Source organism: Cryptomeria japonica, chromosome 10, assembly GCF_030272615.1.
Source record: "Cryptomeria japonica chromosome 10, Sugi_1.0, whole genome shotgun sequence".
NCBI lineage: Eukaryota > Viridiplantae > Streptophyta > Pinopsida > Cupressales > Cupressaceae > Cryptomeria > Cryptomeria japonica.
Genome location: NC_081414.1, coordinates 150977052 through 150989587, shown reverse-complemented (window position 1 = coordinate 150989587; position 12536 = coordinate 150977052).

Sequence of the window (12536 nt, the reverse complement as noted above, 5' to 3'; positions counted from 1 at the left end):
GTGTTCTGTGTACTATACCAATGAGTATGTGCAGTTTCTCTTCCGGTGTCTTCAGTCCAGGAACCAGAGCCTTAGATATTTCTTTTCTCAAGGAAGTAAGGTATTCTAGTCTTGGACTAAGTTTGCATTTCAAGTCCTTTGCTTTAACCTTTATTCCCTGTTTGTCATTCTCTAGTTTCTTGATTTGTAATTTTCTTCTCTAACTCCAAAAATGAATCTGATGCTCCTATCAGATTGTCAGCAATATTGTTTATCTTCTCTTGTGCTTTGTTGATCTCCTTGTCAAGATCCTCTATTAATACATTCATTTTGCAAGTGTCCCTATATAGTTTCTTGAAGTCATAAATTATTTCTCCAAGTTTCGGTAAAAGGGTATCCATTTCTTCCTTGTTCTTCTTCACAATATCCTCAAAGAATTTATGTTTCTCTTTTATCATTCTTTCCTTAAATGTATCCTTATTTATTTGATCAATAGTCAATAGGTTATCGGTGATGAACTTAGACTATGTGTCTAGTTGACCTAAAGAATCTTTATTATCAATTGTGCACTTTGGTGCAATCAATTTAAGAATTGGTATTGTCTCATCAATAGCCTTAAAGGCTTGTGCATTGCATTATGTGATCTTCTTTATTGAATCTAACGGGACCTCTGTTACACTTGTAGGTCTGAATTCTGCCATAGCTATACCATATGTTTGTCCAACAATCTTTACAATAGCCATGGTACCGGTTGTGGTAATCACCTTGCTTGATTCAAACTCTGGTAGGTCTATCTACGTTTTCATTTCTACAAACAAAGGTTTATGCTTTTCAGTCTGGGCCAGTCGTACTGTCTCTATCTGAACCTGTGCTTCAACCTATACCAGTTTTAGTTTCTCTATATGTGTCTCAGAGGGTTTCTCTGAGCTTCTAATAGCCAGTTTCTCAAATGTAATTTCTGTTTGTACCTCATAACTCTATTTTGCCCGTTCTTCAGATGGTTTATCTATTGTATCTACTGGTTCCTTAGTGGTATCCTTTGTCGGTTGCTCTGCTTGTGAAGGTTTTTCTATATTTATCTCAACCTCTACAGCTGGTGACTTAGTAGTCACATTTTTCACTTTATCCTCAGTGGTTTCTCTGTCAACCAAAATATTAACTTCCTGAGTGTCTACATTTACTATATACAAAAATTTTGATTCAAGATTTGTATCTTCTACCGGGGTCTTCATACTTTCTGTGGCTGGTTGTCTATCAGTAGTGTCTACCGGTGGAGTATCTAAAAGAGGTGGAGGCACATTGTCAGTTATTTTTAGGCTTGCTGGTCCACCTACCTTACCTTTCCCCTTATCTTTGTCCTTTTGATATACTTTGACAGTTTTAGGCCTAAGTAATTCTTCCTCTTTTTCTTTTTCCATAAAGAATATATCCCATCCATCTGTTGTTTCCTCAGATGCTTCATTTACTCTTCCTGCCATTAATGCTACATGTCGATGAGCAGTAGAAAACAATTTTTGGTTACCCTCACTGATTAATTTGTCTATTTCATCAGGTGAGTTACCAGGATGCACTACCAGTAATTTTTCAATCTTAATCTTTTTGTCCAGTTCAACAATAGCTAATCTTCTGGCTTCTAATCTCCTATACAAGTAATTTGGAATTTCATTTGTTGGCATTATAATAGACAATAAGAGATTGCTGGCATTTCAATTAGGATATTGAGAAGGTTGTTGATAATTATGGATATAACTAATTAAAGATGTTTACTGTCTTCACAATTTTATTTTGTCATTGGTGTCAAGAAATTGATTTTCTGATTTAGTATGATGTTGCCATATCTTAAGAAGTATGTTTTGAAGAGAATTAAGATGTTGGTAAAAGACATAGAAAGAATGTGATGAAATAATTTATTCAATAGGCAACTATTACCAAGTTAGACAATGATGAGATCATGTTGTTTAGATTGTTTTGATATCCTACATATGCTATTGTTTGTAAGCTTAATACTATACTATGTTACTGAGCAAGGAACCTAGTCGGTAAACCCTAAGGTTATCGCTATCGGTTAATGAAGGTGAAATGTCTACCGAGTGAAGTTTAGTATTTACCGAGTTGCAACCGAGTAATAATAGAATGCATTGGATGAATACATGCATTATTAAATGATGGAAGCTGATGAGCTGGTTATGATTAAATGATTGATACAACGTGTATGAAGTTTGTTAAGGATCTATGGCAATGGAAGATTGGCAGGATGATCTATAGATCAGATTGAACCGCAATACCCAAGCACAAGTTCCAAGAAATGTATGCAAGTTCCAAGACATTTTTAGATTGAAGGATACATTGAACTTGGTCAAGATTGAAGATCTGATGGCTATGATTGATCATGGGAAATGTGATCAAAGAGATTAAGCGGTTAGCAAATTGTTTATAAATAAGGAACTGTTGATAAACAATGTATGCAGGCAAGTGTAAGCATAGGGATGCTACATAGTGATTACCGAGCACAGAAGCTTGAAGACCTATTTGAATAATAGAGTAAGGAGCCTAGTAGAGGGACAAGATAAGTCCTATGACTAGATTGTATTGAGCAAATAAGAATCTGCTTTAGCATTTTAGATGAAAAGTTGTAGACATACTCATTACTGTTATTTATTTATAAGTGATAGAAAATCTCTTAACCGAGTGGACTTAATAGGCTTATTTGTAAATCCTTTAGCAAGGTGACATTCTGATTGAGTGTTTGAAACCCTTTAACAAGGTCATCTCTAACAAGGTGAAGATCCTAACAGATCTGAGGGAAATCCCTTAACCGGGTCACATCTAGCAATGTGTTTGTAATCTTTAACATGATTTTCTTTTAATCGAGCATACTCTAGAAGAGTATATTTCTTAGTGGGTCCGAAATCTCACAGTGGTTTTTCCCTATTTGGGTTTCCACATTAAATCTGGTGTTATGAGTGTTTTTATGATTATATGTTCTTAAGTTTGCATGTTTTATAGTTTTGGTTACATATATCTGTTAAAGCTGTCGAGGTTGAATCTGTTAAATATATTGATGATTAAGTTTGTATGATTCACCCCCCCCCTCTAATCTTATGAACAATTGGCATCAGTGCTAACAATTGGTATCAGAGCTTTGGACTCTGGAAGAAAAGTTTAAAGGTACTTGAGGAAAAGATCCAAAGATGTATAAGAAGGATGCATCGTAGTTGAACAAGTCAAGTTTCTCTACATGGCAGAAAAGGATGAAGCTGCACCTATCAGGAATTGGAGAATATGTTGTATATTATCTGGGAAATGATTTCATTACACCTAGCACCTATCCATTGACAATGGAAGAGATAAAGGCAAAGAAAGAACATATTCAAGCAATGATTGAAATAAAATCTGCATTGACTGACTCAGAGTTTAATGATCTAGAAGGCTGCAATGATGCCAACGCAATGTGGGACAAGCTCATATATGTGTATGGTGGTGATGAACATGTTCAAAGAGAAAAAGTGGAAAGTCTAAGAGGACAACTTGAATCTATGAGAATGAATGAAGGTGAGAACATAACCCAGTACATGCATTTGAGTTAAGTAACTTGAATCTTTGGATGCTACTGTTGGTAAGCTACATGCATTTGAGCTAAGTAACTTTGATAATAGTGGGTCTTCGGTAAATAAAGTTGATTCTGCATTTAGTTCTTTTCATCTTGATGAATCTGATGATTACAATGATAGAAAGTATAAGTAATCTAAAGGGAATCACAGTGGAGCAAGTGAAAGATTTTGCAAAAACATGGAGGAGGTACACAAACTTTATGAAGAAATTAGAAAGCCAGAAGGCTACCGAGAGGAAAAGGCAAGTACAAAGGAAAGTTGCCTTTGAAATGTTTTAACTGTGATAGAATAAGACATATGGCTTCTAATTATCTTGACAAAGAGTCCAGTGAAAAGAGAGATTACCGAGATGACAGACAGAAAGATAATCATTACAGACGACACCGAGACTTCAGAAGAAGAGATAAAAAGACATGTCTAATAGCCGATGAGGAATCAAATGATGATAAATCATATGAAACTGATATAGAGGAAGTTGTTTATGTGGCTATCAAAGATGGATCAGATGAAGAAAGGTACGAAGAAAAAGCTTTAATATCTCACATAAATACTAATGATTCTTGGATCATAGATAGTGGATGCTCACATCACATGATAGGTGATAAACACAAGTTTGTTATATTAGAAGATTATGATGGAGGTTATGTAAGATTTGGTAATGATGCACCATGTCTAGTGAGAGGTAAAGGATCTATAACACTTCTTGACAATGCTAAATGTAATGATGTTTATTGGGTTGAAGGTTTGAAATACAATTTGTTGAGTGTAGCACAGCTAAACAATACAGGATACCGAATAGAGTTTCAGAAAGGAATTGTCAAAGTTCATGACAAGCATGGAAAGTTAGCAGCTACCGGGACACAAAAAAAAGGTAACACATTTCACCTTGACTCAACTCAGAATAAGTGTCTATATGCAAAGATAGATGATACCTGGTTATGGCATAAAAGGTTTTGTCATGTAAATTTTGATAATCTGATCAAAATAAGCAAGAAGCACCGAGTAAGAGGTCTACCAAGTCTTAAGAAACCTGAGAATGCTATGTGCCAAGGATGCTAGATGGGTAAGATGACAAGATCAAGCTTTACAAGTAAGTCCTACACTTCTAAGGGAATTTTAGATCTTGTGCATACTAATCTTTGTGGTCCTATGAAAGTTCAGAGTTATTATGGTGATAAGTATTTCATATTATTTGTGGATGATTACTCAAGGATGATGTCAATAATGTTTTTAAAAGAAAAATCAGAAGATTTTCAAATGTTTAAATGGTACAAGGCAAGAGTTGAAAATGAAACAGGAATACAAATGAAATGTCTTAGATCTAATAGAGGAGGAGAGTTCACTTCTGATGAATTTAACTTATACTGCAATGATCATGGTATAAAGAGGCAAGTATCTGCACCGAGAACACCCCAGCAAAATGGGATAGCTGAGAGAAGAAACAAATCAATTGTGGATTGTGCAAGAACCTTGATGATAGAAAAGAAGGTACCTTAAACATTTTGGAGAGAAGAAATCAGCACTATAGTTTACACCCTGAACCGAGTACAACTGAAGAAAGGAACTTTGAAGACACCATATGAAATCTAGTATGACAAGAAACCTAATGTAAGTTATTTTAAAATCTTTGGAAGTAGATGCTATGTTCACAAAGATGACAGAAATGGTAAGTTTGATCAGAAAAGTGAAGAAGGGACATTTCTTGGTTATTCTTCTAGAAGCAAAGCATTTAAATGTCTGATCAAGTCATCTAATAAAATAGTACAAAGTGAAAATGTGAAAATTGATGAATTTGTAGAAATAAATGATGAAGGAAACTCCAAAGAACCAGAAGATTATAAAGGATTTGTATATGTTCAACCGAGAAGTCCTACTGAGAAAACTACTGAAGGAAATGAAGAGAATATCCAGTTACTGAGTGATGAAGAAGATCATACAAAATCTACCGAGCCTATATTAGCCAAGTATGTTAGAAGGAATCATGCATCAAGTCAGATTATAGGAGATAAGAATGATCCAGTGATGACAAGGAATAAACTAAGACAAGAAACATGTCTGATATCTGAATTTGAACCAAGGATAGTGAAAGAGGCATTTAATAGTGAAGATTGGATAAATGCTATGACAGAAGAGATTGATCAAATCAAGAAGAATGACACATGGACACTACTCCCAAGACCGAAGGACAAAAATGTAATCAGTACAAAGTGGATTTTCACAAACAAGTTGAATGAAAAAGGTGAGGTCATTCAAAATAAAGCAAGACTAGTTTGCAAAGGTTATGTTCAAGAAGAAGGAATTGATTATGGTGAGACTTTTGCACCTATGGAAAGACTTGAAGGAGTAAGAACATTGTTGGCATACGTTGCTTACAAGAATTTCAAAGTATATCAAATGGATGTCAAATCTGCATTTCTGAATGGTATATTAGAAGAAGAAGTTTTTATTGAACAACCTGAAGAATTTGTTGAAGGAGAGAATAAAGATCAGGTATGTAAACTGAACAAAGCTTTATATGGTCTGAAACAAGCACCTAGAGCATGGTATGAAAGATTGAACTCTTATTTAATCAAGATTGGTTTTATAAGGACAAGTGAAAACAACAATATGTACATGAAGAATGATGAAGACAATAGAATACTAATCTCAGCCATATTTGTTGATGATATTATCTTTTGTGGAAATGACTCTTTATGCAAGAACTTTGGAAATGAAATGAGGAAATAATTTGAGATGTCATTAATTGGTGAGATAAAGTATTTTATAGGTCTACAGATATTGCAAATAAAAGATGAGATTTTCATTACTCAATCCAAGTACATAAAGGAAATCTTGAAGAAATTTGGAATGGAGGATTCAAAACCAGTAAGTACTCCTATGACTACCAACTGTAAACTATCAAAGAATAATGAATATGCATCTATTGATGAGAAAATTTGCCAATCTATGATTGGAAAGTTGCAATATGTTGTTCACAGCAGGCCAGATATAGCACATGTAGTAGGTATAGTTGCAAGATTTTCTGCAGATCCCAAGGAAACACATATGACAGCAATCAAGAGAATTTTTAGATACTTGAAAGGCACTGAGGAATATGGCTTAGTATATCAGAAAGGAAATGAGTTTGATTTAAAAGTTTATACTGGTGCTGATTGGGTAGGCAACATAGATGATAGGAAAAGCACAAGTGGTGGAGCTTTCTTTTTAGGAGAAAGACTAGTGAGTTGGCTTAGCAAGAAACAAGGATGTATTTCATAGTCAACAATAGAAGCTGAATATGTTGCTGCAGCATTGAATTGTACCAATATAGCATGGATCAAACAACTATTGGAAGGAATAAATGGGAAAGTAACCAAGCCAGTAACTATATTCTGTGACAATACTAGTGCCATTAACATTTCAAAGAATCCTGTTATGCACTCTAAGACAAAGCACATCTCTATCAAATATCATTATCTTAGAGAAGAAGCTCAAGAGAAGAAAGTGTTGTTGGAGTATGTTAGCTCAAAGGAACAAATAGCAGATATTTTCACCAAGCCACCGCCAAGGGACACTTTTGAGTATCTCAGAAGTAAGTTAGGGGTCCTACCCCTATCTTCTACTCACTGATCAAGTTCGGTGAAAAAATCAATTTGATGACTCTAAAGAATACCTTTTAGGAGTTGATGCTGATTTACACACTTTAGGATGTTATCTAAAGGTGTGTAGGAAACAAAAAAAATAGGGAATAGGAATTGAAGACAAAATGCTCTAACCGAGACTGAATTGATACCGAACAAAAAAGGAATTACTTCACACAGGAAGAAATTATGTATTAGTTTTCTTTTGGCATTGTTGTCAAAGGGGGAGAAGACTAATGTATGGGGGAGAAGACTAATGACAAGGGGAGAGCATTTCAGCAATCTGAGCAATCACAATCACAACAATCTGAATTTGAATCTTTTAGGTCAAATCAATTGGTTTTGCCATCAATGCCAAAGGGGGATATTGTTGGCATTATAACAGATAATAAGAGATTGTTGGCATTTCAATTAGGATATTGAGAAGGTTGTTGATAATTATGGATATAACTGATTAAGGATGTTTACTATCTTCACAATATTATTTTGTCATTAATGTCAAGAAATTGATTTTCTAATTTAGTATGATGTTACCATATCTTAAGAAGTATGTTTTGAAGAGAATTAAGATGTCTGTAAAAGACACAAAAAGAATGTGATGAATAAGGGGAGGAATAAGTTATTCAATGAGAAACTATTACTGAGTTAGATAATGATGAGATCATGTTGTTTAGATTGTTTTGATATCCTACATATGCTATTGTTTGTAAGGTTAATACTATACTATGTTACCGAGCAAGGAACCTAGTCGGTAAACCCTAAGGTTATCGCTATCAGTTAATGAAGGCAGAATGTCTACCAAGTGAAGTTTAGTATTTATCGAGTTGCAACCAATTAATAACAAAATGCATTGGATGAATACATGTGTTATTAAATGATGGAAGCTGATGAGATGGTTATGATTAAATGATTGATACAACGTGTATGAAGTTTGTTAAGGATCTATGGCAATGGAAGATCGGCAGGATGATCTACAGCTTAGATTGAACCACAATACCCTAGCACAAATTCCAAGAAATGTATGCAAGTTCCAAGGCGAGGTAAAACATTTTCAGCTCGAAGGATACATTGACCCTGGTCAAGATTGAAGATCTAATGGCTATTATTGATCATGGGAAATGTGATCAAAGAGATTAAGTGGTTAGCAAATTGTTTATAAATAAGGAATTGTTGATAAACAATGTATGTGGGCAAGTGTAAGCACAGGGATGCTACATAGTGATTACCGAGAACAAAAGCTTGAAGACCTATTTGAATAACAGAGTAAGGAGCCCAGCAGAGGGACAAGATATGTCCTATGACTAGATTGTATTAAGCAAATAAGAATCTGCTTTAGCATTTTAGATGCAAAGTTGCAGACATACTCATTACTGTTATTTATTTGTAAGTGACAAAAAATCTCTTAACCGAGTGGACTTAACAGTCTTATTTGTAAATCCTCTAGCAAGGTGACATTTTGATTGAGTGTTTGAAACCCTTTAACAAGGTCACCTCTAACAAGGTGAAGATCCTAACAAATCTGAGGGAAATCCCTTAACCGGGTCACATCTAGCAATGTGTTTGTAATCTTTAACAGGATTTTCTTTTAACCGAGCATACTCTAGAAGAGTATATTTCTTAGTGGGTCCAAAATCCCACAGTGGTTTTTCCCTATTTGGGTTTCCACGTTAAATCTGGTGTTATGAGTGTTGCTATGATTATGTGTTCTTAAGTTTGCATGTTTTATAGTTTTGGTTACATATATCTGTTAAAGCTACCGAGGTTGAATCTATTGAATATATTGAAGATTAAGTTTGTATGATTCACCCCCCCCCTCTCATCTTATTAACAATTGGCATCAGAGCTAACATCATCAACAATTTGTATCAAAAATTTCTTGTATATATCTAAGTGTAGAATTACATTGTTCTCTATGCTTTCCTTGTCATCAGCTGATAGTGTGTTGTATACTTTGTTTATGTTCTTTAGCTTACCATCCTCTGTAATTTCGCTAAGAAGTTTGTCTATTGGAGCAATATCTTGTTTCACCTTCTTCTTCTTAGGAGTCATTTTCTTCACTGGAGGCCTTACTGCCTATTATTTTTGTCTTGTCCTTTTAGGTGTAGGAGAAGGTACTGGTGAGGGTTTTCTTTTCATTTCAACCCTTTAAAATATTGCTGATATATCACTCTCAGAAGAAGTTCCAACCGGTGAAAGATGAGTTTCCTGTTGAGGTGCTTCCAACTCACTTTCACTTATACCAGTTTTTCTCCGAACATCTTCCTTGATTTCCTTTGCCTACCGGGTTCCTTTCCTTATGGTTGCTTCAACCTTCTTAACCCTTTTTCTAGATTGAATAGTACTTTCTATTGTTTCAGCATTTCCAAAATCTTCCTCTTCTGGTTCCTTTGGAGCTTCAAAGAGGACTTTTGCATATGTTTCTTTGATGTTGTCATCTATTTCATAGCCCATTTCAATTACCCAAATGATTCTAAGGACAACTACTTCCATCCAAATTTCATCTTTCTTGATCACAAAATAGATTTCCTTTTGATACTTATCCACAATAGCTTGTGATAGTCTTACTCTAGTATTCATTTGAGCCTTCAATGCTTGAAATACTCATTTATGTTTTTCTCTCGGTTCTCTCCCATATTGTTCAATAGATCTGATAGTTGTTTTCCTATCGATATGTCAAAACCAAAATCTCTACAACCAATACCGGGTACTTGTTTGGTTATGTACAGCATCAAACAAACAAGTAAATTTCCAAATCTGAATGTTCCTTTCTTATCTCTTTTGATCTTACCCAAATTGTCTATCAACTCATCTTTAAGCCATTCACATATATCTATCCTTACATTATCATTGACCATATCATAGGCACTTTTGATACATAGGCTAGAAACTAAGTTTAACCTATTTGCATATGTAGCCTTATAACCTAAGATCATACTGATAAATTTGACATTTATATCCTTCACATCATTTACCCTTAAAGATCTCTTATCAAATGTTGCACCATATAGGTTTATCACTGTGTCATTTGAGACCTTCTTTGTTTTGTCCGGTCTGTTACTGGTGGAGGGTAACCCTGTTACAACTTTTACTACTTCTTTTGTGATTTTATGAATTGAGTCCAACCACAAAAATTCACCATGTACTCTACTTAACACAATCCTTATGATATCCTTGGGAAAATTTGGGATACTAAGAATTTCAGTGAAACCTAGGGTTTCTACTACCTTATGTTTAGGTTTGACATTTCTAGATTCATCATAAATCTTGGTTTTAAACATGTTCTTAAACTCATCATCACTTAATTCCTCAATATGACAATGTATATACATCCTAGGGTCTTCAACATATACTACTCCTTTAGGGATTTGAGAAAATGCACCTATGCTATCATCTTTCTTTGCAATTTCAAGAACTAGTTGGAATATGGGTCTAGGGCACTTAATAACCTCAACAACAGTAGGATTTGCAATAAATTTAGGAGTGGGTGAAGATGCCATAGCTATAAATACCTCAATTTTCCTTAAGGATGAATGATTTTATGGATTGCTTCACTTCTTCACTTAGAATGCCTTCACTTGGGAATTTTCGCGCTCTTCAAGATTTGAATGCTTGGTGAATGAAAAAGAAAGCCAAAACACTTGCTTTATAATGTTATTTTCTCCAACTACCACATTTAATGCTCGTCAATTAAGTCACAACTTAACTCATCTACCGGTATAGAAGTAATTTCAACTTCTTACCATCAACCGAGGGAATAATAGCATGTTTTTCATTTTGTTGCTAAACCCCCAAAAGATTTGCTTTCAGTTAGATGAAGATTCTCCTGCCGGTGGAGTGTTACTTTGTTTTGCCAGTGGAGGAGTATTCCCATTAATATTCTGATTTGACTTTCTGATCCATTGTTTTGATAATTCTTTCTTTACCTCTTCAACCTTTTCTTTACCTTTCAAACTAGGACCTTTGTTATTTGTCGGTGATACCTTCTACAAAATTTTGCAATATGTCCAATTTTGTTACAGGCATAACAAGTCACATTGTTCTTCTGAGTAGCTTTCCCATATCCTATGCCGGTATGTATTCTACATTGATTAAATAAGTGTCCAAATCTTCCACAAATATAACATCTTACATTCATTCTATAGTTTTCTGAATTATGACCAACTTTGTTGCATTTGGAACATTGACCGGTGGCTGTATTAGTGTTCTAATAATTTATAGATCTACACTAATTTTCTCTATGACCATACTTGTTACAGTTAATGCATTTGCCATTAAATTTGTAAGCAGTAGGTTGTCTTACCGGTTTGCTATGATCATGTATGTTTGTAGTACCAGAGCCTTCACCAGTTTCAAAGCCAAGGCCATTTGTATCATCATTAGGTTTCTGATTCTTTAGCATGTCACCAAGTTCTTCTGAACTTTTCTTGAATTTCTCCTTGTGTTGATTTGCAGCAGTTAGTTCATTCTCCAAGATTCCTTTATGTCTTATGAGTTCAGTTTTGTCATTTTGTGTGTGCATTAGATCTATCTTCAACATATCATATTCATGGCTGAGTCTTGTGTTTTCATTTCCAGGATCATTTAGTCTTCTAGCCAAGTCTTCTTCAATTTTCTTTCTGTCTTCAATTCTTTACAAAATCTCATAGTCATGTCATGCATCTCATTTTTTGTTAGTGATTTCTTGTCTTAGCTTGCTTACCAGATCATTAAGAGTTTCCTTTTCATTTTCCTCATTTTGCATCTTTTCACAAATTTCTCTACTCTTGTTTCTTGCAATAGTAAAATTTTCTTGAAGTGCTTGAATAATATCCTGAGCATCTTTCAGATCATCTTCAAGTTTGATATTCTTCACCTTTTCTACATCATAGTCTATAAGAGTTGTTTCCAATTGCTTTCTCAAGTTTTCCATCTCTACCGATGACAAGATCTTCCTCAAGCTGTTAGGCTTCTGAAAATAGAGGACCAAGCTCTGATACCAATTGTTAGGATTCCCAAAGATACTAAGGGGGGGGGGGGTGAATCAGTATCTAACCGGTATATAAATTTACTTGACTTAAAAAATGAAAAGCATATTAAAATTGTGTACTGGTAAACCATAAATAATGTAGTAAACAAGAGTAATAACAACCACATAAGAAGCACACCATAATACAATATTTTAATGAGGAAACTCGGTGTGGGAAAAACCTTGGTGGGATTTGTGACCCACAATATTCACTTATTGGTCAATAAGGGAATATTACTTTTACAATAGGGGCCTGCACATGCAGGAAGGCCAAGTGCCTAGAGCTCACTACTCAATTACAAAAGAAGTCACACTGACTTA